The 25,395-nt window shown below is 42.5% G+C and overlaps 1 protein-coding gene and 1 long non-coding RNA gene across 8 annotated transcripts in view; one reads left to right on the top strand and one right to left on the bottom strand.

Annotated features, from left to right (window-relative positions):
* Window positions 1-138: 138 nt before the first annotated feature.
* Window positions 139-25,395, top strand: part of ATXN1 (ataxin 1) — a 255,986-nt gene continuing 230,729 nt past the window's right edge. For all 7 annotated transcript variants that reach the window (XM_065667307.1, XM_065667300.1, XM_065667305.1 and 4 more), the window contains exons 1-4: window positions 139-257; window positions 23,793-23,960; window positions 24,565-24,714; window positions 24,937-25,219. The gene's annotated coding sequence lies outside the window, so the exon portion shown is untranslated. The remainder of the gene's footprint in view (window positions 258-23,792; window positions 23,961-24,564; window positions 24,715-24,936; window positions 25,220-25,395) is intronic.
* On the bottom strand, window positions 20,636-25,188 carry LOC136008289 (uncharacterized). Its single transcript, XR_010610044.1, has 3 exons — window positions 24,991-25,188; window positions 23,755-23,902; window positions 20,636-22,800 (listed from the first exon to the last, which is right to left on the bottom strand). It is a non-coding gene; the product is annotated as an uncharacterized LOC136008289 (long non-coding RNA).

The following is a 25,395-nucleotide window of genomic DNA, read 5'->3' as shown; positions in this document are numbered from 1 at the left end:
GGCTAGTGAAACATAAAATTATTTGTTGGATCACGCATGATATTTGATACTGTTGATCATCAAATGCTGCTAACCTCTGTGGAAAAGCTGTGTGTATCAGTGGAAGCTCCATGAAATCATTCTGTTCCTTCTCCTAAGGTGGAGCCAGAGGAGACACAAGCAACAGTTGTTTTCCTGTGTCCAAACTCACCTCTGGAAGAGGATAAGGCTTCTCCCATACACATGTGAAGCCATTGGAGAGCTAAGGAGATCACATGGTGAGCTGAAGTGCTTGATTTTCTGTAGATGTTATCTAGGTTTTCATATTCCTTATTGCAAACATAATTACTGCCTTCCACTAATTATCTTAGTGACTACTTGAAGTTGGCATTGCGCTGCAGAGCAAATGGCCAGAAGTGAACCAGACATGTCTAAGATCTCAGTTGAATTAAACAGGTTCATCAGTGTTACTTAAAATCATGTGTCAACCAAATTGACTGTGCTAGCTTAAGACCATGTTATTTGCAAATACCAAATCAGCTCCTAAATAGATTTAAAGCAAAACAGACAGGGTTTAACACTGAAATATGAGAATGTCCACCCTGTCTTCTATACCGGTTTAAGTAGAATGGATTTAAAATCATAGCTTTGGAGGAACAATCAAAATTTCTCTAGCAGTTTAGACCTAGATGACAACTGAGGAGTACTCCGAAATTCTTCCTTCTGTAACCATTCCAGGGGCTGGGATCCTTTGATGTTTTTCTACCTCTGTGAATTTTTGGGCTTTAGTAATTGTCCATGCAACATGCACAGAAATGGGAAAGCTCCATCTCCATTTCACAGGGACCAGACTGTAGTCTTCACTCTGTTGGATGCAGTGCAGCTATGATGGTCCACATAAAATGGTAACTGCATTTGAAATCACATGCTCAGAAAACTGGAAAAAATGGGCGCAGTCTGTTGGTTTACCACACACACATTGCTATAGGTCTGTTCCTACTGCTATATTGCTATTCCTAGGTCTGTTCCTATTGCTATAGGAAATTCAAATTTTGAAATTCAAAATTGTTCACAAATGTCTCCCCACTTTTTTTCTCTCTGCTATGAATGGAAGTTCTGCTTCACTGCATGGAGTCCTGGGTAGGTTTTCGAATTTGATCCTGGAAGGCTTCCAAGAAAATGGCCTTCACCATTTCTGAGATTGAGCTTTCCTTTATTATAGCACATGAGTGCATTTCACAGAAGCAACAAAACTGACAAGTGACAAAAGGATGCTTCTGGACACAGGACTTTCCCAGAAGCACTATCTAGACTGAGGAAATGTATTTCTAGAATGAATAAGATGTCTGTAGACCTCATTGCTTTCAGAAAACATCAAACTCCCTCTGTAAGTTATAGAAACACACAAATGCATGTGTAACCCCTACAGGATTAATCAAACTCTTTCTCCTGTGGGGTGCTAAGGAAGGAAAAGTGTGAGAGATTATTGTTGCTATTTTTACATGCTTGGGAGCTGCTAAGCGATTATAATAATGGGAGTCATAAACTACTTCACCAATGCATTGGGGATGAGACGGTGAACTGACTCCTTGGAGAAATAGAAGATAGGTATTCTGAATGGCGGATGCTGTAGGGGAGAGGGCTCAGTCATTGGGAGAGGGAGACTGTATGGATGAAACTGGGTTTCTGTTCTGTCCCCCACTTTGACTTGTTTGTGGTGCAAGCAAAGCAGGTGCCGCATTTGCAGACTGCGAGTTTGGTGAAAGCCTTTGCACCTGCTACCTGAAGGATGGTTCAGTAAAAGAAATCAAAAGTTTATTCAGTGGATGCTTTTTTTCTTTTGCTGTTCCCAAAAAAGCAGCTCATTCATATGCACTTGACAGTGAGAGGTAAATTTTCAGTGCAGTGCAAGGTGACTTAACCACATGATTCCCAGGAACAGCAGCGGGAACGCTGCAGCAAAATCCTCACGCCGAGGCATGTGAAAACGTCTATAAATGAATCCACTGCCCTGTGGCAATGGGAATCTTGGTCAATGAATTTTGTGCTGAGTGCTGAAACAAATAAAATCCATGCCACAAACCTCCTGTCTGCAGTACTCTGATTCTCTCTCTTTGAGATTCTGTGCAGACTTCTTCCTGGTGCATTGCATTAATATTAAATTAACAACACACTACTCACATGGAACTTAAATTCTAAAAAAAGCTCACATTATGCTGTAAGCCTTTTATTACAAAATAATAGCAGTCGTGAGGTTAAAGTTTGTTCATACAGTTTTCTATAGAACATCTGTACATTTTTTATGGAGGATAAAAGCTACGTTCCATGTGTAGCTTAGTCATATGAATATAGATAATGAGTAGTTTATTGAATTTCCTTTGAGATTCACTATTCACTTATATTCATATAAAGCTTGCAAAATATACCAGATTTTTCTAAGTGGTGCTTTCTTTTCAGAAACACTAATTTCTCTGTCAGTGTTCTGCAGAGGATGTGACCTGAGATGAAAAGGACCTATTCCTCTAGGATTTAGCTTGTAGCTAGAGGCATAAATCAGAGATTCTCTGAAGTGGATTGTAATCCACACTGGAAAGAATAAAGAGAAATCAGTACGTCCATATGGAGCAGGACCTTAAAAAGCTTTATGAGGACCACATTGACTGGAATAGTTACCCAGCATCCCAGCCATGGAAGCCCGCACAGGCTTCAAAACCAAAATATTTCAGGACTTTTGTGGCCTTCCATGAAGCAGAAGCTGGACAGAATTTTTATTGAATCTGGCCCTAAATAAGCAGAAGAATTTTGTAATCAGTGCATGGTTTTACAGGAAGCCAGAGAAATTCTTTAATATTAGAGTGATATGGTGGGAAAGCTTAGCCCTGTATATAATCCTGGCTGCTGAGCTCTAAAGAAATTTGCCTGCAAGCAAAACTAGCTGGGAGTACAGCAACCTCCTAATTAACCTGAACAGGAAAAAGGTATGTATTGGAATCTCAGGTTGTTTTGCTGTGTATATATAAGCCATACCTTACTTTTCAAATACTGATCTCTCACCCCACAAAAATGTTTTCAGTATCTGAAACCGACTCAGTCCTTGAGTGCTGATCCCCCTTGTCTTCTTCTCATCTTGTAGAAGCACTTTCAATTATTGGTAGAGAACTCTATGTACAGTGCCAGGTTCCTTAATGCCATTCCAGGTGTCAAACAGCAGGGGCTATTAGAAAGCAATATGTAGCAATCCTCAGCCCTGATGGTATTTCAGCATTAAACGTAGCTCCTGGAACAGTTGCTTGCAGTATTGCCAAAAGTCTTAGAATTAAAGCTTTGTTAGTATTGATATGAAACAGGCAAGTAAGTGACCACTGCATGATGGTCTAGTTACAAAAGGACTATACTATGTTGTACTATAAACTTGAAATCATCCCGGTGCTTTCCAGTTAGCCTTGTGCCGTGGCAGTCAGCAGTCTTACTGGTAGGGGCAGGTACTCTAACTGCAATTGTGTTTTCTGACCTTGAAATTTTATTTTAATGTTTTAGATGCAGTCTTGGGTAGTGTTAAAAAATGTCCAAAGGGGCACTGACCAACAGCCAAGAGCATTGTGGAGATCCAGATAAGTGGACAGGGCTCATTTGGGGTCTAGATGTGTGGATGTGAGCTCATTTCTTTAGCTTCAGAGTATACCTGTAAGTGATGATGATTTCACCCGGAGCAGCATGTAAGCATTTCAATAAACAGGGTGTGCATTGTGTAGCAAAATCAAAGTGATGCAGTAATAACTACCCTGCAGCTAAATGGATGCTTTTTCTGCAGCTGAATCCTTAGAGAGATGAGGTAGATTTTAGTCATTCATTGCCATGTGACTTATTAAAACAATTAACAGGCAAAAAATGTGGTTATTTTGAGTGGTTTGGCGGAGGCTATACAGAGTGAAGATCAAGCAGAGTGAGTTTCTACCTTTGGTAGCAAAGTATGTGAAGTAGCCAGGGTTGTGGTTGTCTCCTTAACTCCCCTTCTAACTCACTGTTTGACCTTGGAAAAGTCCCCTGGCCCACTCGGGGTTTGCAATTCATTATGAACTTGAAACTTGTATCAGCTTCTCTAGAAGATTCACAGGCTCTCTAGGCAAACCTTGGTCCAGCTCTGGGGTTGAGCCTGATGGGTTTATAATTTGAGACCTGTGTGCACAAAGTTTGAGGTTTTGACATGTAACCAGATGAAGCATAATGGTTTCAGCTGAGTTTTGCTTTGAATTTCTAGGTTCAGCTGCACTCTTCAGTTAAAGGGAAGGCCTGAAGGTGGTGAAGCTAACTGAAGAAACTGTCCACTGAGGTTTTATAGGGGAAAACCAGAGTTTCACTCAGTCTGATTTAAAAGTAGTGCCCTAGGTGTATGGTTTACTTGTGGTTTTTATATTCAGTGCAATTGCCTGTACCCTGTTCCAAGACGAGAATATAAGAGAGGCAGGTGTGTAGCATTAAAAACCTGCAAGTTGCCCTGGATGGAAGATCTCTGCAGACAAACCTGGAAACATTGTGAGAGACAACACAGATTTTCCCTTTTTGAATTGATTCCTTGCCTTGCCTCCATTTCCTCCTTCTCAACCACCCAAACAGTACAGTGCAAACAAAACTTGCAGTGGTTTCAACTGTGAGCTACCCCAAGACTTGCAGGATGGGTCTTTTATATTTCCGGATGGGCGGCACATTTGTTAGTCTGGTCATGGCCTCAGTCTAAATGCACCTCGTATCCCCTGTCCAGATTGCTGTGCTTGGGTCCTAATTTTCTAAACAGATGCATCTGTCTCTGACTTGTAGCTGTGCTCTGGACCTGCAGATTTTTTTGAAGTCTGAAAAGCCAGTGGAGCCTGAAATCAGCTCTAGTTTGTCAGTGGTTTAAACTCATTTCCGTGCTTTAGTCCTGTGGACACTCCAGCTTATAGCCCACACCTTGACACAGCTAATGTAGATAGCTAAATAATGCATGCTTAGCAGAAGAGGTTTCTGCAAACAATTGCTATTTTCTTAGGCAATGGGTTTCAAAGGCATGAAGGCTGGGTGAGCTCTGGGCCACAATTTGTTCAGACGGTATTTGCACCACAAGCATGGAAGCAATTGCCAGTGCTGCATTGAGCTGGCCACCATGGGCTGTATCCCAGTTCAGATGACACCCGGGGACTTCCCCCTGGCTTCTATGCTGGAGGGACCCTCAGGGGTCAGGGCCAGTGTCATCACCCCAATTCACACAGCAGTTGTGCAGGAGAAAGGAGCCCAGGGCCTTTGGGGCCAGCCGGCTCCTGGGGATGCAGCCAGCTGCTCTCCAGGGCTCAGGGGGGAACTTTGGAGGGCAGAGTCTGGCACTGCATTGTGTAACTTTATTTTAAAGAACTAACTGTGATTTTTATATGGAGCATTTGTGTGCCAAAAATGGAGCTCTTTTTATTTAGTGAAATATCCTGTAGAAAACGGTAAAATCATGACAGGTTTTCATATTTATTTTACATTCAGTTCAGGATGATACACCATCAGCTTTAAGGCCTTGTAGGAGCCAAGAGAACATAAACGTTGTCAGAAAATTGGAGGCTTTATACCAGGCTGTTCTGATTTAACTGGCAGACCATTTAAAGTTATTGAGATTTGGGGAGAAGCAGAGCTTTTCAGAAATGTAAATCTTTTAAGGAGAATGTTGCAGCTTCTGGCTGGCACCCACTCTCCAAAGTACTGACCTCAGCACCAGCAACAGAACAGCAACAGCATCTTTAAGCTCTATTTTGTTGTTATTGTTCAGAAGTTTCCCCCTTTTTGAATAGATAAGTTTCCCCCGGAGATGTAGTAGCATCTGGGCTTTCTTGCAGCTGAGTTTAAAGCTGCCTGGTTCCCCGAAATGAAGTGACAGCTTTTAGTCTTCCACAGGAACGTGTGAATGTATTCAGGTTCATTTATAACACACAGAGAAGAAAATTGATATTAGAGGGGGGAAAGAAAAAGGGGAGGAAAGAAAAAAGATCTTTGAGGGCTTCATCTGCCCAGGCTGGGAAGTAGTATAGTGCATCCACACACTTCAGTCCACGTGAGCAGCGTAGTAATGGGTTGCACACACACACGCACATCCACATGCATGCAAGCTGGGATCCTTTTCAACCAGTTGAGTTATTCCTTTTGCTTGAAGGTATTTTTCTTAGTTCTAATAATAAAAGCTGAAATCCGGGGTTAGTGCAACATACAAAGATAGCCTTTGATATACACAACGTGGGTTACGTTGAACTGTATCCAGGACACAATGACCACATTGTTTCTCTTCTCTTTTTTTTTTTTTTTTGTTTTGTTTCCACAAAAGTCTAAAAGAGCATCATGCTACAGACAGCACATTTTAGTCTGAAGTGGAACTGGCAGAGGATTTCAATGGAAAGTTGATTTATTTCAAGGGATTATGGGAGTCCAGGGATAAAGCTGGCACCCGGCCACAGGGAGAGCCCTTGACCTAGAAGCAGGAACAGTTTTCAAAGCTGTACATGTACATAACTGAGCATAACACTTTAATTTAGCACAGAGCATAACCTGAATTCCTTCTCTGAGGGAAGATGAAAGAAAGAAATTTTACTTCTTAGTAGGACGTTGGAAGCTGTATCCAAAGCTCTTTGCCTATTTTACATCTTATTCTGCAGCATTGCAGGAAGCAATTGTTTGTGACAAAAGGCCACTTTCTTCCCTGCTTAACTGGGAAAGCAAATTGAGCTGCCAGTCATAAAACCAACTGGATACAGCATTAATTTGCTTTTCCCGATAGATGAAACAAGTTAACAGGCCACTGCAGGTTACTCTCTGAATCAACATATGAAACATAATTTCATTGTCTTTCCTCCCCCCTTTCCTCTAGGCCTTGAGTGGTAATTATAAAGACTTCAAATCTCCCTAGTGACATCAGCTGGTTAAAAAATTTGGATCACAGGAATAATGTAACCCAGAGCCTGCTTTCAGCAGCATTGTTCACACTCCAGAGAAGGTAGTTCTATACAAAATATTCTTCTGTAACTATGCTCTATTAATTTTAGTGGTAGTTTTCACTAAGCTTTACATTGGGATTCACATCAGCTGGCCTATTCCTTAGTCAGAAGGTACAAAGCATAACTGCAACAGAATGAGTCTTTATAATGATATTTTGGAGCATTTCATGAGGACCATGTATTATATCAAACGTGCCATAATAATTGCATTTACTAAAACTTCCTAAGCAGTAATAGGCTTCTAGCTTGGCTGGCCTTGGAATCAATCAGAAACTTCAGCCGCCTAATTAAGTGCTTTATTCTTCAGCTCTTACTCCAGCCAAATGTCCACAGGCGTCTGTAGGTATCTGACCTGAATCAAGGACTCTGGGTTTGAGCCCTGTGTTTCCAGACAGTGCGTCTGACTGATACTGCAAAACCGCGAAATGCCAGATGGTTTCAGCATATTACATAGCTCCCTGTATGGGCATCCACCGACAGCGTGTGCCTTCCTGTAAAATTTCACATGCTGAAACAACTTCTTGCAGTGTGGAGACAACACTGTGCCTGGAAACAAAGATTTAATGACACTGGCGTTGCTCAGCCTCTTGTCAACTTCTGGTCTGGGAAAAAATTTCAGCTGTTCTAAAATTAGAAGATAACGTAACACTGGCTAGAATCGGGCATAGTCTGAGCAGGCTTCTTCATTATCAGCTTCCTTGTTGAACTTTAATCCTTATTTTATGACCCTTCTGCTGGTTTAGGTTTAGCTTGCACCATGGGCACAAACTGCCCATCGTGGCAGATATGCACAGTGATTTTGTAGTGTGCCTTAAAACGAGACTAATTGATTCATTTCACTTGTCAGCTATAGTGAGTGGAGATTGAGGGCACTTCCCATCACCTGACCTGCGGGTGGGTTGGATCCCATATAGGAGGGTGGTGGCAGTCTGAGGGGCCAGGGCAAGTGGTCCTTTTGCTATGTTACCTAAAGCAATCTTGACTGCTAATATCAGGTCCCCTTGCATACTAACTGATCTGCTGTTTTCATCATAGCTCACACACAAATACCCTGGGTCACTAGGGAAATGGGAAAGAGCCACAGAGCCAGCTCTGTGCAACGGAGGGAGCCTCCTTCCTCAATGTACCCATACACCCTTTTGTCAAGCTCTGGAGGGCAGGCCTAACCCTTTGCATTTCCTGAGCTAAGTCTTTTAATGCTGTGAGGTTCTCTGAGCACCCAAACTATGCCTCTGGGCTTGCCCTGAACTAGCACTGGGAAAACAGATGGGGTTGGTTCCTGCTTCACTACTTAATGTAGGACAGAGAAAGTAAATTCTGCTCTCAGAAAACAGCCATTCAGTTAGTCCTGCTTCCTTAATGCATGCAGTTGAGACCTACATAAGGCAGTTTTATGGCAGTTAAGGCTCTGGCATTTGGGTTCTAGCACAGGTACTGTAGGAGATGCAGATAGTGCAAATGCATGTGATAAAACCTGGCTGCATTTGTGATGCAGAGGAATTTGGAAACTCCCACCCAGAAGCCTCATGAAATACAAGGTATTAAATCCTGCCTGCAGATAGCTGCTAGACTCTTTTTCAGCATATCTGTTTCTTCCAAAGCCATAAGAATCAGCCCTTGCAAGCTTGACCTTGATCTAAGCAGCACAGAAATGTCTTCCAGTGCATGCTGAAGAAAGTGATGAACTGCTAACTCATTTTACCCCTCATGCAGGTGATGGGCAGTTGCATGCATTTGGTAAGGCCAGCTTTGTGATCACCATCCCCACAGTGATGTTCAGAGAGAGGCTGCCATTATGGGGCAGGACTGTGCTATGTAACACAGTGTAACTCTCTTTACCCATGCTCCCCCATCGTCCTCCATGTTCTTTCTGAAGAAGTTTTAGATTTCAGATGTCACAGGTACTCCAGATGTTGCTGCAGACCTTGTAATCTAGGGTATTTGTCCTGAGCACATGCTTCGGGAGAACTTTGTGTCAGGATTTCATTAACAGATAGCGAGGACAGGAGGAATACATTTTCCTTAAAGGTTAAAAAAACCCCAATCGTCTTTGTGTGTCGAATACTTTTTGCAGCCAGGTTACCAGGGACATTCTGTGTAGAAAGCTATGCTTGAGCTCATTTTCAGTTTATGTTGTAACTCTCCTCCTTGGCATTGGTACTAGTAAGTTTGTAATCAAATACATGGCAGCTGCACCACTAGGCCAACAAGGTCACTTTTAATTCATGGACCTGTGTGTGGTTTGGTGGGAAAAACATAATTACAAAACCTCTTGGAAATGGCTGTCTTGATGTGGCCAGGCACTGTACCAGTAGTATTTATATAGCATCTTTTCTACCAATAGAAATTAATAAAAAGGAAGGATGGAAATACTTTCTGTTGCTTTTACGCAGCAAGGAAACACAGAACTGATTTTACTCTGTGTTGCTTGTAATTATTCTCTTTCTTATCGACTAATTATAGCAAAGAACAGGAGAACTCTGATGACACTAGCATTTACTGAATAGAATTTTAGTTACTTTAGCTTTAGTGAATAATTTATCTTCCTCAGCTTGATTTACTAATATCTTATTTGACAAGAGTCCCCATTCTGCGTATTCAATTTTTAGTTAGAGAAGGATTGTTTGTAATTTACAGTTTAAGTCTGAGTGCTATTATTTTGCACTGTTAAAGATCATCTGTTCCAGTAGATAGCTCTTCATATGTTAGCGACATGAAAAAAAAGCACACCAGCCACGTTAGCGGCCGGTTTATGAGCACCCTGCAGTGTTCAACTGTGCAAAGAGGAATTTCTTTTGAAAGGGCAGAAAATGGAATTGCATCAGTGAACTCTCCACGGTCATCTACAGTGGGATGAGCCTGAGTTACCTGTGAAGGACTCATTCACACCAGCTGTGCAATCAGATTCAACACTCTGGTTCTCTGGGTGGGGTAAAATCCAGGTTAAAACTTGTTTGTAGGCATTCAGTCGTTACCTGATTATCACTACAGGCTTCCCAGGGTTTTAACCACAAGCTTTCCAGCAGATAGCCTATGTACTTGCTGCTTTTATAGGGCAGTCTATAAGTAGACTGTAATTGGAAAATCTGAATTAGATATAACTGTGTGCAGGCAAATTCTAGCATAGCTTTCATGGTTGGCTTTGCCAGTACAGACAGGACCAAGACATTTCAAAGTGTATTGGAATGAATACGTGAGGTGTGCTGATACCAACCTTATGAAGTTCAACCATGACCAGTGCAAGGTCCTACACCTGGGTCGGAGCAATCCCAGGCACAGCTACAGACTGGACAAAGAAGAGATTCAGAGCGGCCCTGCAGAGAAGGACTTGGGGGTGCTGGTCGATGAGAAAATGAACATGAGCCGGCTTCAGTGTGCACTCACAGCCCAGAAAGCCAACCATATCCTGGGCTGCATCAAAAGGAGTGTGACCAGCAGGTCGAAGGAGGTGATCCTGTCCCTCTACTCTGCTCTTGTGAGACCTCATCTGGAGTATTGTGTGCAGTTCTGGTGTCCTCAACATAAAAGGGACATGGAACTGCTGGAACAAGTCCAGAAGAGAACCATGAGGATGGCAGGGGGCTGGAGCACCTCCCATATGAAGACAGGCTGAGAAAGTTGGGGCTGTTCAGCCTGGAGAAGAGAAGGCTGCGTGGAGACCTCATAGCAGCCTTCCAGTACCTGAAGGGGGCCTATAGGGATGCTGGGGAGGGACTCTTCATCAGGGACTGTAGTGACAGGACAAGGAGTAACGGGTTAAAACTTAAACAGGGGAAGTTTAGATTGGATATAAGGAGGAAATTCTTTCCTGTTAGGATGGTGAGGCACTGGAATCGGTTGCTCAGGGAGGCTGTGAATGCTCCATCTCTGCCAGTGTTCAAGGCCAGGTTGGACATAGCCTTGGGTGACATGGTTTAATGTGAGGTGTCCCTGCCCATGGCAGGGGGGTTGGAACTAGATGATCTTGAGGTCCTTTCCAACCCTAACTATTCTATGATTCTATGAATGTTTACCTTGTGACAAAACCCCAAACTTCTTCAATGAACCCTTGCAAGAGGCCTGTCATATTCGGTGTTGGTTATGAAGCTTTACTTCTTTTAGGCTTGATTATAAGTCTTAATTTTTTTGTCTGCAGAGCACAGTAAAAGCAGTAGTTTATGAAGCTCTTTTTCTCTGTACCTTGGTGAAGAAGGCAAGCAACGGCTCTCAACAGTGCAGCTCTCGTCTCATTTGCCCAAATGATACTGTACGAGGTTCTACCACTACTGACAAGATCACCACCATTGTCAGTTGTGGTACAGCTTTGAACTCATAGATCATACCATCACCATGAGTATAATGCCTCTTTCTACAGAAAAATTAGTTGTGTCCTCATAGATCGAATCAAATAAAGTACTGACTATGGGTGCATAGCTTCCTGTGCAGCTCAAATTGTAACGTATCCAGCCTTAACAGCTAGCTAGCCTAATTTTTTATCATTATTTTTTGGAGTAAGTCTGGTTATCTAAAGTCCAGAACACAAGCAGCTCACGTTGATCACAGCTGTGGTAGTGGTTCCTCATAGGTCTAAGCAATCAGGCCTTACGTTACCTGTTAGAGACCACACAGCTAGTTCATGACTAGTGTTGTACTTTTTCCAGCTACTCACAGACTCGCAAAAGTGGGAAATTTAGAAGAACATGAAAAAATGTCTTCAAATGAAGTTTAAATAACAAAGAACTGTACATTGCTAGTTGCATCAAGCATTTATTGTTCCATTCTACCTCACGTTTCCTATGATATATTTTTAAGTCATTGCAAACTTCATTAAAATCCAAATTCTACAATTTCCCCCCTAAAAACATGTCCTTTGCCTTGGAGTTGCATTTTGAGAAGCCTATTTTGTGTTACTAAAATGCCAAGATTTTAATGGAATGCTTTATTAGGTTTCCAAATGCTTCTGGCCAATAAGAAGCAAAATTCAGCTCAGTAGTTTTAATCTCAGAAACATCAAATCTGTTTTCCCCGCATGTGAGAAGAGCCATGCAGCTCTTAAGAAGATTAAAGCTATAAATTCTACTGTTACAGGGGCCAATGCTTTCACAGTCCAGATCAGGCTGGGTTATTTTAAGCAAGTTTTTCCTCATGTAAGTTTTCAAGGCTGTTGATAGCCTTCAGTTTCACCTGGGCTTCCCTCCAGCCCTTCCCCATGATCAGGTATGCTATTTGTTGAAGGTGAATACATTATTTACATTTTTTTTTCTGCCTCTCTGTTTTATTTTAATGTTAAGAGGCAAATTATATTGTTTTCATTACCTGTGCAGCTCACAAAACCATCTGTTACTCAAAGACATCAGGATCAGTAGTCAGCCACCCTCTAAGCAGCTGTAAATCTAGGGTGCCTATACTTTCTAAACACAGAGGCTTTTACATTAATCTCTTGGACTTGCTGCGTAGCTGGTGTGGTGTCCAAACACAAGTAAGTAAACTCAATTAATAAAAATAGACATGATGTGGCAATTCAGTATACGGCATTTAAGCATGTGTGCTACAAACCAGAAGTGCTCAGTTCAAGTCCCAGAGAATATTTTGTACATATGATTCAGTTATTCTCTTAGCTACCAACTGCTTTGTAAAAAATACTACTAGTATTTTATTTTTGCAAAGATGTAGCACTGCTAACATTTACACTGGTGTAAATCTGGAGAAACTCCGTTGACTGGTTAAGGCTCTGGGTGTTCAACTCTGAAAAATTATGTTTTACAACTGGTGCTTTAAAGCTAGTATGCAAACCAGCTTTAATGTGTTTTATATATGCAGAATTACATGGAATGTACTATTATAGGCAGATAAACATTTGCAAGAAATAGATACTTTTTGGAGCTTTGTTCTTCGTAACAGGGTAGGGCTGGCTACATTAATTTGCAGCTTAAGACTTAAGGGAAAGTCTCCTTCTTTACCCCCTTTAGCAGTGTAACAGACTACACCTCTTTTTTTATGGCAAGCTGATCAAAGACAAATTATTCAAGCGCAAGTTCTCAAAGATCCCTGTGCTCCGCTGCGCTAACAGAAGGGCTTAGGTCTGGGTGTGGTGTTCTTGACCTTCTAGTCCTTTGTCTTTTCAGCTTGTTTTACTTCCTCTGTCTGCCCAGTTTTAGCCAGGAGAGCGATCTAAAGAGACCCTGTTTGTTTTCCACGCACATTATGATAGGCTGCCATTGTGTAACGACATACAGTATGCAGGATAAAACACCCTGCTTATTATAGCGTAGTTAAAAGGCCTGTCACTATTTCCATTTCAAATTCCTATTTTCACGAGTTTACTACTGAGCCGTAACAAATTGCAGGCAGGAAACTTGGCAGTCACATTCCCAGCCTAAGAGCAAATTCTTTTACCAACTTTAAATAAATAAATTAATTAATATTAATGGCATGTGCTCCCAGCATGCAAAATAAAGGAGGTTTTGTTATTGTTTTGGTTTGGCTTATCCTTGAAACAAAAGATGAAGTTTAAGGGGAGTATTTACATACCAAGCGTCCCTATACAAGAGTTATACAACAGACCAGCAGCAGTGTTACCAAGTGATGGAGATGATTATCTGGTGGGCATTCCTAATTCCCCTAAAAGGAATATCAGTACAGAAGGACTGTTAATCAATGCATACAAGAAGAAGCTGGGAAGAATAGAAGAGAGTTGTTGATCACAAATATTTACAATACCAACAAACTACAGCTTGATAACCACAGTGGGTAAGAGTGAAATTCTTTGGGGTTAGCTTAAAAGGAACAAACTTCAAACCAAAACAAAATAGTACCACCACAGAGCTGAAGAGTTTGAAGTGGAATAACTAATAGGCGAAACATTTGCAAGGTAAATATATTTTCAGTGTATTTAACAATCCCAACTTTTATTATACAGGCCGATAGTTTGAAGTCCTGAAATAAGTAAAAACCAGATTTTGGTCTGTTTTTGTCCAGACAGCAGAGAGTTCAAGCTGGTAAATGCTTCTACCTTACCTTTGTTATCACTCAAGATCTGAGCACTACAAGGAATCTAGGAACCGTTGACTGTAAACTACATGAATTCAACATGCTATTAGGGAAAAGTGCTGCTAGAGGAGTCGCAGATTCAGAGAAAGCAACATACTGGAACGTAAGAAACCCAATGAATAACTTGGCTAGTAAGAAGCATTAAAAATGCTAATATGTGAAAGTTAAGCAAGTCCTCAGAAAGCACAGTAAGTAGGGAATATCAGGGTACAGTTCTTCAAAAGCAGAATAAAGGGGCTTGGTGGTTGTTGGAATTTCTTCTTTCATTTTTGTTTCTGGGAAATTATAATTTTTGTAGGTTAATCTATGAACACTGTTATTTCCCCTTTGGAGAAATCTACTTTTTTGCCCCACTGATCATTTGCTATTTCTGAGAAATCAGCTGGTCTCAAAAATGCAGTCTTTCCTCAGGAAATACCTGTTCTAGAGATATGTCAAATATTGGAGTATTTGAGTGCATCCTGTATTGCAGACAACATAACCTGTGTGCGTACGTTGTAAACTGCTGGAGGAGGAAACTTGCCCTTACGTAACTGATTTAAGCATCTAGTTCAAACAGGAAAGGGGTATTAATCTTAATTTAGGGATCCAAGGGATTATTACAATATAAAAAAAGACTTTAGGAAATCACCAAAGGGATAACTTTCATGAGAAGGCTTTAATTTCCAGCTACATCTCACAGATTTTTGATCTCATTGGAGAAACCTGAAATGTGTGCAAGGTTGAGATAAATGTGTCTTGGTTCATTCAGATAAATGTTTTTGGAGGCCAAGCCATGACTCCTGTACAAGTTGAGCCTTTCAGGATCTCTGACAGAGCCTGCAAGCTCCTCTTCTGCAGTTTTCATGATGATAGCTACAAGGGACTCGAAGAAACCACTCAGTGACTTATGCTGAGCCAAAAGCTTCTGGGAGCATTCCTGGGAACCTCTGTTACTCTGAACAGACTCTAGCGAGAGACAACACTGAGGCTTGCACAGATTGTAAACTATGCAGGAATTTCTGTACAGCTGATAAACTCTGTGCAGGACCGTGCGAAGTATATACCTTCTGTAACAATCCCTACAGGCTCTCAGAAGTATCTCTGGGACAGCAACCACTTGTATACAGTACTCCCAAGCTCTGTCCCCCTCCTCCCACACTAGGCACATGGTTTGACTATGAGAATTATTTAAGGAATTGCTTGTGATTTCCCACCCTCCCTGCTCCCCACTCCCGGCTATACATTTTTAACCAGTGCAAGGAAGTAAAGGGGCTCAAGAATTAGAGGACTCACCTGTGATAAACGTTGAAGACTCTGCAATGAATATATGCTGCCTGAAAGAAGAGCTGAAGATGTAATGCAGCAAGGGAGACAAGGCCTCTTAAAAATGACTTCAGTTTGCAAGATTATGGGGGTGTATTAAAGAAAAAAGTATGCTTTGAGCTGCGTCTGGAGGTGGATCCCTTTTGAGGTGAGGGAGGTGGTAGTGCCTCTATGTTTACTTCTGGGCATAGTGTTACTGCTGGGGACAGACTGGCAAAAGTATGCAGAAAATGGCAGCAAAAGCTGACTGTATAGAAGCAGAGGTGATCTTGGCTGTGTCTCTTTCTGGGCTACTCACTTAGCATTTACCAGCGGGCAAAGGGTGTTCATCCGTGCAGTTATTGCAGAGGAGCTGGTGTCCTGTAAATCCACACCCTTGACTGCCTCACCGTAACATGTTCACAAAGACATACCCTCAAGCACGTAGCTAATGTTATATGTATGATTCAGAATCATTAAGACTATAGTACAACTTGTACACCTTAAATCAGACACCAAGTTTACACACCCTGCTGAAGATGGGCCAAATAAGGGAGAGAAATGACTTAACATTTATGTCCTAAGAAATGAACTGCATCATGGAAAGGGGTGAGACAGCAGGAAACCATCTGGTAATCCCACTTTTGTAGCATGTCATACTTTTCAGACCTGTTATGCCTATAAGTGTGTGGTTGGTGGGATATGTCCTATCCCGTCAGATTTTTAACACTGGAGTGGGTTGCTTGACAGAGATAGTTTATGAAATGGGAAGGGCTTTAGTCAGTCTGTGTTGCTAAACAAGTGTGAAAACAATGTAGATAGGATCATGGGTTTATTTCTGTTTAGTTAATAATATGTTCTCTTGCCCTTGATATGTGGAATTGTTGCTTTTATGAGTCCTCAGCTAAACCTTGGGAAAAGAGTATTCTGTAATTGCTTTAATAGTAGTAATACTTGTACTGTGTCACCACTGTTCCACAAGATAAAAGGGTATTTTTTTACTATCCCTATTCTATAGGCAGAAGAATGGAAGGAGTGAAGGTGTCACAGGACTAAGAGTCTCAAAACCTCAAAACAGGGTCTCAAAACCAGAAACTTCACTGCAGAAGCAGTGATGTCTTTTAACAGATTGATTTGTGTAGCAACATTTCCAGCTTGGAAAAAAGATAATCAAGGGGGGATATGATAGATGTCTGCAAAGTTCTGGGTAGCATGGAGAGTATGGGCCATTCTCTGTCTCAGTGCAAGAGCTGGAAACACTGAACGAGACAGGCAGGATGAAGAGGTTGTTCTTGCATCAGTGACTTGACCTGTGCAGTGTGACATAGCAGATTGTGGATGCTTACAGTTTATACATGCTGATAGAGGAGACTGTACAAATCTTGGGAGATAAATCCATTGAGGGTTACTGAACAGGCAGAAACTACATCCTGCTCAGGAAGTCTCTTAAGTTGAAAATAGTGGGAGGCTGGAGAGTATGTAAGGAAGTAGTATATAATGCCTATATCTCCTTAACTGTCTTCTTATGACCACTGCTATCCTATGGCCATTGTGTGGCCATTCCTATATCCTGTTACACAAAGAAGATGAGAATATAAACCATGAAAAACCTACAGTCAGGAACCATTTCAGGACTAGCATCTCTTGAGTAGGAAGAGCTTGTCATGTAATGGTCCTGTCATAACAGGCCCACGCCACTCTCTTGGTTATTATACTTGACCGCACAGCAAAACAATCCACGCAAGAGTGAGACTATCCCTGTAACAGAACCTACACTTCACAAGGGTTTGAATTTTATCACTTTGGAGAGGCCCCATGGCAAAAGACACACTTTGGGAGAAGGCTGATGATGTACTTCCAGTGGGCAGGTATTTCTGGTGTACCTAGGTGCCCACCTAAATTCCTGCTGAGAAAACTGCTTTCACACTGTTGTTTTTCTCTTGTAACTGGTATGTGCCTGAGTTTCTAGAGCTTTGAACAGGTATCTTTCATTACCTTAGGTGCAAATAAATGAATAATATCATATGATGATGATAGGTAGGCAGATCCAAAGTAGGAAGACAGGCATAAATGGGAGGTCTCCTGTGGAAAATGTGGGCAGGGTGAAAGATATGTGATATGACATTTTAGCCAATGCAGGAACAATTATTGCCTTTAGTAGAAAGGCTTCTACTGAAGGGTAAAGAGAGAACATAAGGATCTGGAAAATCTCTGAAGGAAAGATTACTGCCTGTGTGCAGTAATCAGTTAAAGTGATGCCAGACTAGTTATGAGATGGTCTGCACAAGCAGAAATAACTCTGATTTAAAGTCATGTCCTACCTCAGGTCTTCTGTCACTTTTCCCAGAACATATTCTTTTTTAAAGCTATGTAGTTTCAGGGCTCTTTGAACATAGCCCTGTGACCTTTCAGAAGAAGCAGGAAAAATACCCCTTCACCTTGTAATCAGATAGAAGGTAAATGTTTACCACGCTCAACTAGGTTGTTGGTCAAAGCCTTACAGGCTGAGGACTTCTTACTCTCTAGGCAATTCACTGTCATGCCTGCAGTCCATCTCTGCCTGAGGATTTTCCAATTGACCATGACTACGGGCCAAATCTAAGGAAATATAGCAATTTCTTCATATCAGAGTTATCCCACTTAAATTTTTGTTTGATGTTTATGCACCATTCGAAGTTGCTATCCCTGTGCTATAGGTGACTTGCAGTTTTGTGGCATGCAATATCTTCTGAAAACACAGAAATACAGCTCTTTTCTGTGCAGAAGATGCCTATATTTCAAGACTATTACTGTATTTCTCTGTATTCTGTTTTATTCTGTATTACTGTATTCTTCCCCTCTAGTCTGCTCTCTTGAGACCTCACCTGGAGTACTGAATCCAGCTCCAGGTTCCCAACTCAAAAGGCACATGGAGCTGCTTGAATGAGTCAGAGGAGGCCACAAAGATAATCAGAGGGCTGGAGCACCTCTTAAAAATACAGGCTAGCTAAGGGAGATCAGCTTGTTCAGCCTGGAGAACAGAAGGCTCTGGGAAGACCTTACAACAGCCTTCCAGTACCTAAATGGGGCCTACAAGAAAGCTGGAGGGGGACATTTTAAAAGGGCATATAGTGACAGGACAAGGGGGGGATGGCTTTAAACTGAAAGAGGGTAGATTTAGACTATCTATTAAGAAGAAATTCTTCATTGTGAGGGTGGTGAGGCACTGGCACAGGCTGCCCAGAGAAGCTGTGGCTGCCCTATCCCTGGTAGTGTTCAAGGCCACGTTAGACAGGGCTTTGAGCAACCTGGTCTAGTGGAAGGTGTCCCTGCTCATGGCAGGGGGCTGGAACCAGATGATCTTTAATGTCCCTTCCAGCCTAAACCATTCTGTGATTCTATTATTCTATTTCTGGTTAATACTGTATTAGTTATTAGTTTTATTTTAGACAGTAAAGTGAAAATATGGACACAAAATAACTCTGGTCTTGGACATAAAGCAGCTTATCTCTGTCTTGAAACCAAGGCATAAGACCAGATTTACCACTATTGGCTGAATTTGCTAAACTTCAGATCTGAATCTGCATGAGATCTTTGGGGCCTAAGGCCTATGTGTATTGTATTTTGTGAAGAGGCAGAAACAGTGAGAGTAGAAAATAGCTGTTAATCGTATGTTGCACTTTTTCTCAACAAAAGATAAAGATTTTTAGCATGTGAACAAAATGTTCAGGCTTGGCAGCAGGATTGAGCACATTGGCTCTGAAGGTCCAGTAGGTCAATGATAGGTAGGAAGGATTTGTTCAATAGACCAGAACAGCTCAGTTGGGGCCATTAAAGGACTTAGGAGTCAAAAATCCATGTTTTCAACTCCTGGGTCAGTTCAAACAGCTACATGGCCCATTCTAAGCCCATTTCCCTCTTCCCCTAAAAACTTATTGCACGTACCAAAGTATGCATAGCATTGATCAGAGAGACTGTAACAAGCTTTAGAAACCACACTGCCTTATGTGCAGGCGTAAGACGTTTTAAGAAAGGTCAAGAGTTATTTCCCAACCCTAAGTGTTTACATGATAGATGCTAATCTAATCTGTCTAGACCATAACGCCCTTAACAGACAGAAAAAACTAGCAAAAGAAGTTCCAGATAAGTCTCTGTACCAGGTATGATTTAAAGGTACAACATGTGTCTCTTACAGGGGCTTGTGACCTCTGACTGCTTCCTGCTAGCAGCTGAGAGCTCTTTCCCAGAAAGTGGCTTGTGAATTCTTCTTAGGTTTGCACTATCATTTTGGCTGAATGTTAATCCTCATTAACAGTGCTGCCTTGACACCTTCCCCTCTGTGCCCTGCTGCCGTACTTTGATCCCAAAACAGAGTGATTGCTTCTAGGAATACGAAGGCACTTTGGTTTCCATTTGTGCTTGGCCCTTCTGCTCACACGAGCCATAGGGGTAGTTGCAGTGTCAGAGAAGATATGTGGGGACCAGGATGTGGATGGAGACCTCATACAGCTTAAGACCACAGGCCATAAAACACATAGCCGGTCATCGCTATTATTTGAGAGGCACCTAGACCAGTTAAGCACCTCTAGAGAAGGGCTTAGCACTTTTTTTAGCACTTTTATTTTCCACTGGTCACTGCTTGGAACAACTTCTAGAACTAGCTGTGGCTGTAGTCTATCCTAGTGTGGTCATCCTGGTCTTCCTTCCAGATTAGTGACCTGTAACTGACTGACAACTCAGAAGATCAAATCAGTCTTGATTTTAAGACTTCAGAGGAATAATCACTTTTCTTAAACACCTGATGAATTGCTTTCCCTGTTTAAAAAAAGGAACAACAACAAAAGCATCTTATTTCAGATCTCCATCTAAGGACCCATTGTTATTTTAAAGCTATTGAAGCCATTGTTATTTAAGGAGGAACTTGTCTGCTTCTTTCGTAAAATCAAGACAATGATAAGGTAAACATCTTTTTTACCTAAATATCCTACTACCTATATAAGGCACAACAAATAATGATTTGTTCAGTGACCCTACAGCCCATACCTAGCTACAATGTGGTAAAATAAAGAACTTAATGTCAGCCTTTCCTTTGAATTCATTCACAAAAGACCTCACCATTTTAGACCAAAAGATTTTTCTCTTTGAGTCACAGTGTAGTACTATATACTTGCTTACTCTTCATGAATGCTTTGCTCTCATTTCACTAAACGTTAATTTGCATGAGATACTTGTGGCTTTAAAGAAACAGCACTGGCTCTCTGTGTCTATCAATTTAATTTCCTTCCATCTGAAAACAATCAGAGTTCTGGATAACATCATCAACATGCCTGTTCTGACAGGAGATACACTAATTTCTAAGCGAATCCACAAAATATAAAGACGTTAGTCATATTTTATTATGTTCACACAAGTGGCACTTCAAGTTAAAGAATACATTCCAAATATATTATTGTTCAGATCGTGTACATTTTTAACTTCCTCGAGGAAAGCATACCTTAATTAGCCAGCTGTAAACCAAATTATATTTTGTCATTTGTTAAATCTGTTAAAATACCTTAAATCATCTGCATATGGCTTAAATATTAAGGAAAATAACTGCATTAGCAAAAATTATCTGAATGTGAGAGGGCTATAAATAGATAGGAGGTGGATTGGACAGTCGGCAGATTCTGAATTGGAATAAAAACATCTTACTTAAGCCAAAAACATGGCAACCAATATTTTCTGTTATAAAAATATTTGAGATGAATTTAGTTTTTATGAAAACTGTCTGAAACGGAAAAGAATAGCAGAAGTTCTCTATTTACAAGCCAGTGTTACTACATGAAGTGTAAAGTAAGGCACCTTACAAGCAATGATGGCAAACCTTTGATTATATTAAAAAACCCTTTTTGCCAGGGATAAGAATGACTGTATTTTCATGCTCTCTTGGAGTAACCTCCACCTTGATAATCCTTGTCAGCTGAGCAAATTGTATGACAGGTCTGTGGAGTGGATTACTACTGTCCACTAGAGGCTGTAATGAGACCAACAATGTCATTTTAAGACAAACTCAATACTTAGACTTTAATGATCAATAATTGTGAAATTACTTTTCACATTCAATACACTGTCAACCACTGGATTTCCCTGAATATGAATGTTTGAAAAATATAAAAATCCAACTTCTTATGTCTCCTATTCCTCTGTTTTTCCTAGATACTATTAATTGTGTAAAACATGCAGTATAGACGACATTACAACTAGTGGATTGAAAGACAGGTTCTTTAAGACAGCGTGCATCTTGTATGTCAAACTGATTAATATCTTTTGGTCAAGAACTGTATTCAGCACATCACCAGCAGTAAATAAAACTGCTTGAGTCAATGTGGGTTCTTGTGTCCCACTCACCACTGTGGTGTCAAAGCCCCTGTCCGTACTGTGCTCAATCAGCTGATTAGCATCCGTAGCATATCTCTGCTCTTTTTGTCACCCCAGAGGCAAGACGGTCTGCAATGTAAGAGTTGTGTTTTGGAATTTTGCTGCTACTTTCATGTATGCACCCCTTGCTATATGCCCTCCTCAAAGGGGGCAAGGTGATGGGTATTAGGGTGGCTCTTAGCTTCTCTGAGAGTGCACTGCAGCCCTTGGGCAGCACCTGACCGCTCTTAGCTTCTCTGAGAGTGCACTGCAGCCCTTGGGCAGCACCTGACCGCTTCAGTGCCAAGTTGCTGCTCTTTATTCCTGTTGTCTGAACTGTCCTGGTGGCAGGTAAAATCACATCTACTTTCCACAGCAAATTACTTTCTGTTTAGTTCTGCACTTCTGGGTCAACAGGCTGCACTGCCTTAATAGATACTGAAGGACCTCTGTCCCTGCCATTCGGCAAAGGTCATGTTCACGTACTGTTTCCCAACCCCTTTGCCTTCACTAGCACCTCTGTATTTTGTGGTATTCTCTGCGCAGAGAATACATTCAGCCCCAGTGTAGGCCCTCAGCAGGGGAGCTGCAGAGGCACAAGGATGTCTTGTGATATGGTAGTATATCCTGTGTGTCAGGCAATGTCCATGGAGGCATAGTCTCCTCAGCTCTCATCTGTTAATGCAGTGAACATATACATAGTCAAAACAGAGGTAAGGAATGGCTTATGGACCTGCCACGGCTGGTGTCAGCTGTGGCACTTCCCAAAGCCCTGGGTTAAGGCCTCAAGTTGGCTCAGGAAAACAGTATTTCTTTGACTTACAATGGACTTGTATTTTAGGGGTCTCTTTTCAACTCTGAAGCAGAAACATAAAGAGCTTTTACAAAGCTTTTAAAAAGCCTAGAACCTGAAGTGTGGCAAAAAATGCATGTCCTGTGGCAAAGACCATAGCCACAGAGTGGAGGAACACACAAGTCTCTTACATGAGCCTGCTGCAGAAGGGAAAGTTGCCCAAAGCTTGCTTCAGCATGAATGTGGCTTCTCTTTCTCTGCGTGTGCCACACCTCTTGGCAAGGTGAGCATTTGAGAAGGAAAGATTCCTTTCTCCTGAGGTAACACTCTGTACAACTGGAACAAAAAAGGTGGCAGATGAGAGAATGCTGTGTACTCAGAACTGAACCCTGATGATGGGGTTGTAGCTTGTCCCCGGCTTTCACTTGCTTTTCAGTAATCTTTGGTTTGTCTCTCTCCCTTGGTTCATTTTATTAAATCAATGAACCATGCACTAGCTGGGTGAAGATAATTCTGCTGTCTGCTTTGCTGCTGTAGGTTCACTGTCTCATAGTGCTGAGTGGCACCTTTGTCCAGACATCTTGGCCTGTTGCTGCTTCTGTCCCCAGACCACTCCTAGAATGGCCAATGATGTTGGACTTCATAGTGCACCGGAACTAAAGATGCAGAAGGGGCTGTGGTAAAAGAGCCTTATATTTCATAGAGCTCGTCTATATTACCGTATCAACTCTAAATCAAGAGCACTGCAGCTTACAATGTTATTATTACATTCTGTAGCAATTACAGTGAACTAGTACAGTCATTTATAGAAGGGACTACTTTGCTGATTTGCAGAATGACAGGCTGAGTCCTAGGGTATTTTGCATCTAGATTCTAATGCTAAACAATGCTAATGGACACACAGGAGATATACCTGTACTAGAAACCCATGCGTTGGAGCTTACTCTTATGGCTAATCAGTACAAGCTGCAACAAGCAGCCTGGTCTGGATAGCCATGTTACAGGGAGCGCACATCTGAGGCCTTTCTGAGGCCTGGGACCCCACAGCATCCAGATCCACACAGATGGTACATAACGGCCTTTGGTCTTAATACAGCATTTTTTGCAGTGTCTCTGGGGTGAGGAGAGGCTTTCTCTGTGCTGTACCTCCCTTCCTGATGTCAGAGGATGAATGGCTCTTCATGGACCACTGTCAGGTTGAATGCAAGCACAGCAGCCCACTATTGTTTGGCTGTATTTCCCCCATTCACTGCTTCCATAATTTTATTTCTCTGTTTCTCTAAGTGGTACCTGGCTTGGTGACTTGATGTTTTGTCTTCTCTTCTAAGACTTGAAGACGAGACTGAACCAGTCCAGAAGGAGGGTATTTTCTCTGGTCTCCAGTTTGCACCCATGCGTGTTATTTGCCCATCACTGCAGTTTATGGCACTGCAGAAACCTGTGTTGAGAGGAGTAAGAGAATTAACAGGCTGACACTGGAACACCAGGGAAGCAGCGTAAGTTGCCTCAGTCTCGGGGGGGCATTTGTGAGAGGCTCACAGTGGCCTGCATACAGCTGGGAGAGATACGAGGGGATCTTTGATGAAATGCATGCTGAGGAATCCAGAGGGAGTTAGTACCCAAACATGCGTGGTTCAGCCCTGCCTGTCTTGTAGTTCAGTGATGGTATGAGTCAGAGCCTCTTTGGACTGAATGAAGTGGAAGGTACTTTCTACAAAGCAACTCAAGCATATGCCAAGGATCCGGATAAATAAAACTAATTCAGAAAAAGGGAGTGGGATGCAGGCTCTTGCTCTAAATCACTTCACAGTTCTCTCAGTGAAATGCAATATGGCATCTTAAATAAAATCACCCTCTTCTGACTCTTGCAGAGGCTGCTTCAGAGCATTCCCTGGCTTCCAGCACAGTTTTATTTCCTCCCTTAGAGAGAGACAGACCAGCCTTGACTGAGCAACTGATTTTCACGCATCCTTTAAACCCGCATTCCCTGCCATTTCTGAAGGACAGCACGCTTCGCTAGCTGTTTCTCTCTCCCCCCTCGCCCCCCTCCTTAAACAATATAGGTTGGGGTTGGGTTTATTTTTTTTTTCCCTTCCCCAGCTCATTTCTTTCCGCCTGCAAAGTGCTTTGAGATCCCCGCGACGGAGCCTGCCACAGGAGCGGGGACTTCTCTGGAACAGTGGCGTGCGCCGGCATTAATCCCGCCGTGGCGAGCCAGCCTGGCCTTGGAAGTGTTACGAGGGGAAGGAGGTAAGTGTCGAGGCGAGGCGACCCGGGCCCGCCGCCGCCGTTCCCTCGGGCAGCGTGCGGCGGCGGCCCCGCAAAGGGTTAAGGCCGCCTTGGCCCGGCGGTGCCGTGCGTATGCAATAATCTGTGTGGCTCTCTTGGCCGCCAGCCAGAGTGTTGCCTTGCCTCCTCCTCCTCCTCCTCCTCCCTCCCCCCCCCCCCTTTTTTTTTTTTTGCATGAAGTAGGATCCTTGAGCTGTTGCAGAGGCAGCCAACTGCTCCATATTTGGCTTCTATTACCCATTTACATGCTGGAGAGCGGAGAGGGAGCGAGCGCTGTACCGCAGACATCATTTCTACTACGGTGGTGGAGCCATCCCGGACCTGTGTCACTGCAGGGGGAAGGAAAAAAACCAAACAAACAAAAAAGCAGACCCAAGCCCCGTGATCAGCTAGGAAGACATTTGTGTGCGAGTCTCTCTCTGACCCCCACCCCCCCCGCCAACCCCACCTCCACTGACACTTTACAGTAAGTGGCTTTTTCTTCCTCCTCTGCTTTCTGCCTCCCCCCACCCCCCCACCCCCGGCTTCTTCCCTTGTTTAGGCTGCAAACCGCCGGCGATTTCCAGCTGGAAAAACACGGGGCCGGGGGGGAGGGGAGCGCACTGCCCACCCCGCCCCGGGGCTACAGCCCGCCTCGCTGCG

The sequence above is a fragment of the Lathamus discolor genome, chromosome 2 (genome assembly GCF_037157495.1).
Source record: "Lathamus discolor isolate bLatDis1 chromosome 2, bLatDis1.hap1, whole genome shotgun sequence".
Taxonomy (NCBI): domain Eukaryota; kingdom Metazoa; phylum Chordata; class Aves; order Psittaciformes; family Psittacidae; genus Lathamus; species Lathamus discolor.
Note: the sequence above shows the minus strand (reverse complement) of the source record. Positions and strands in the feature narration are given on the sequence as shown.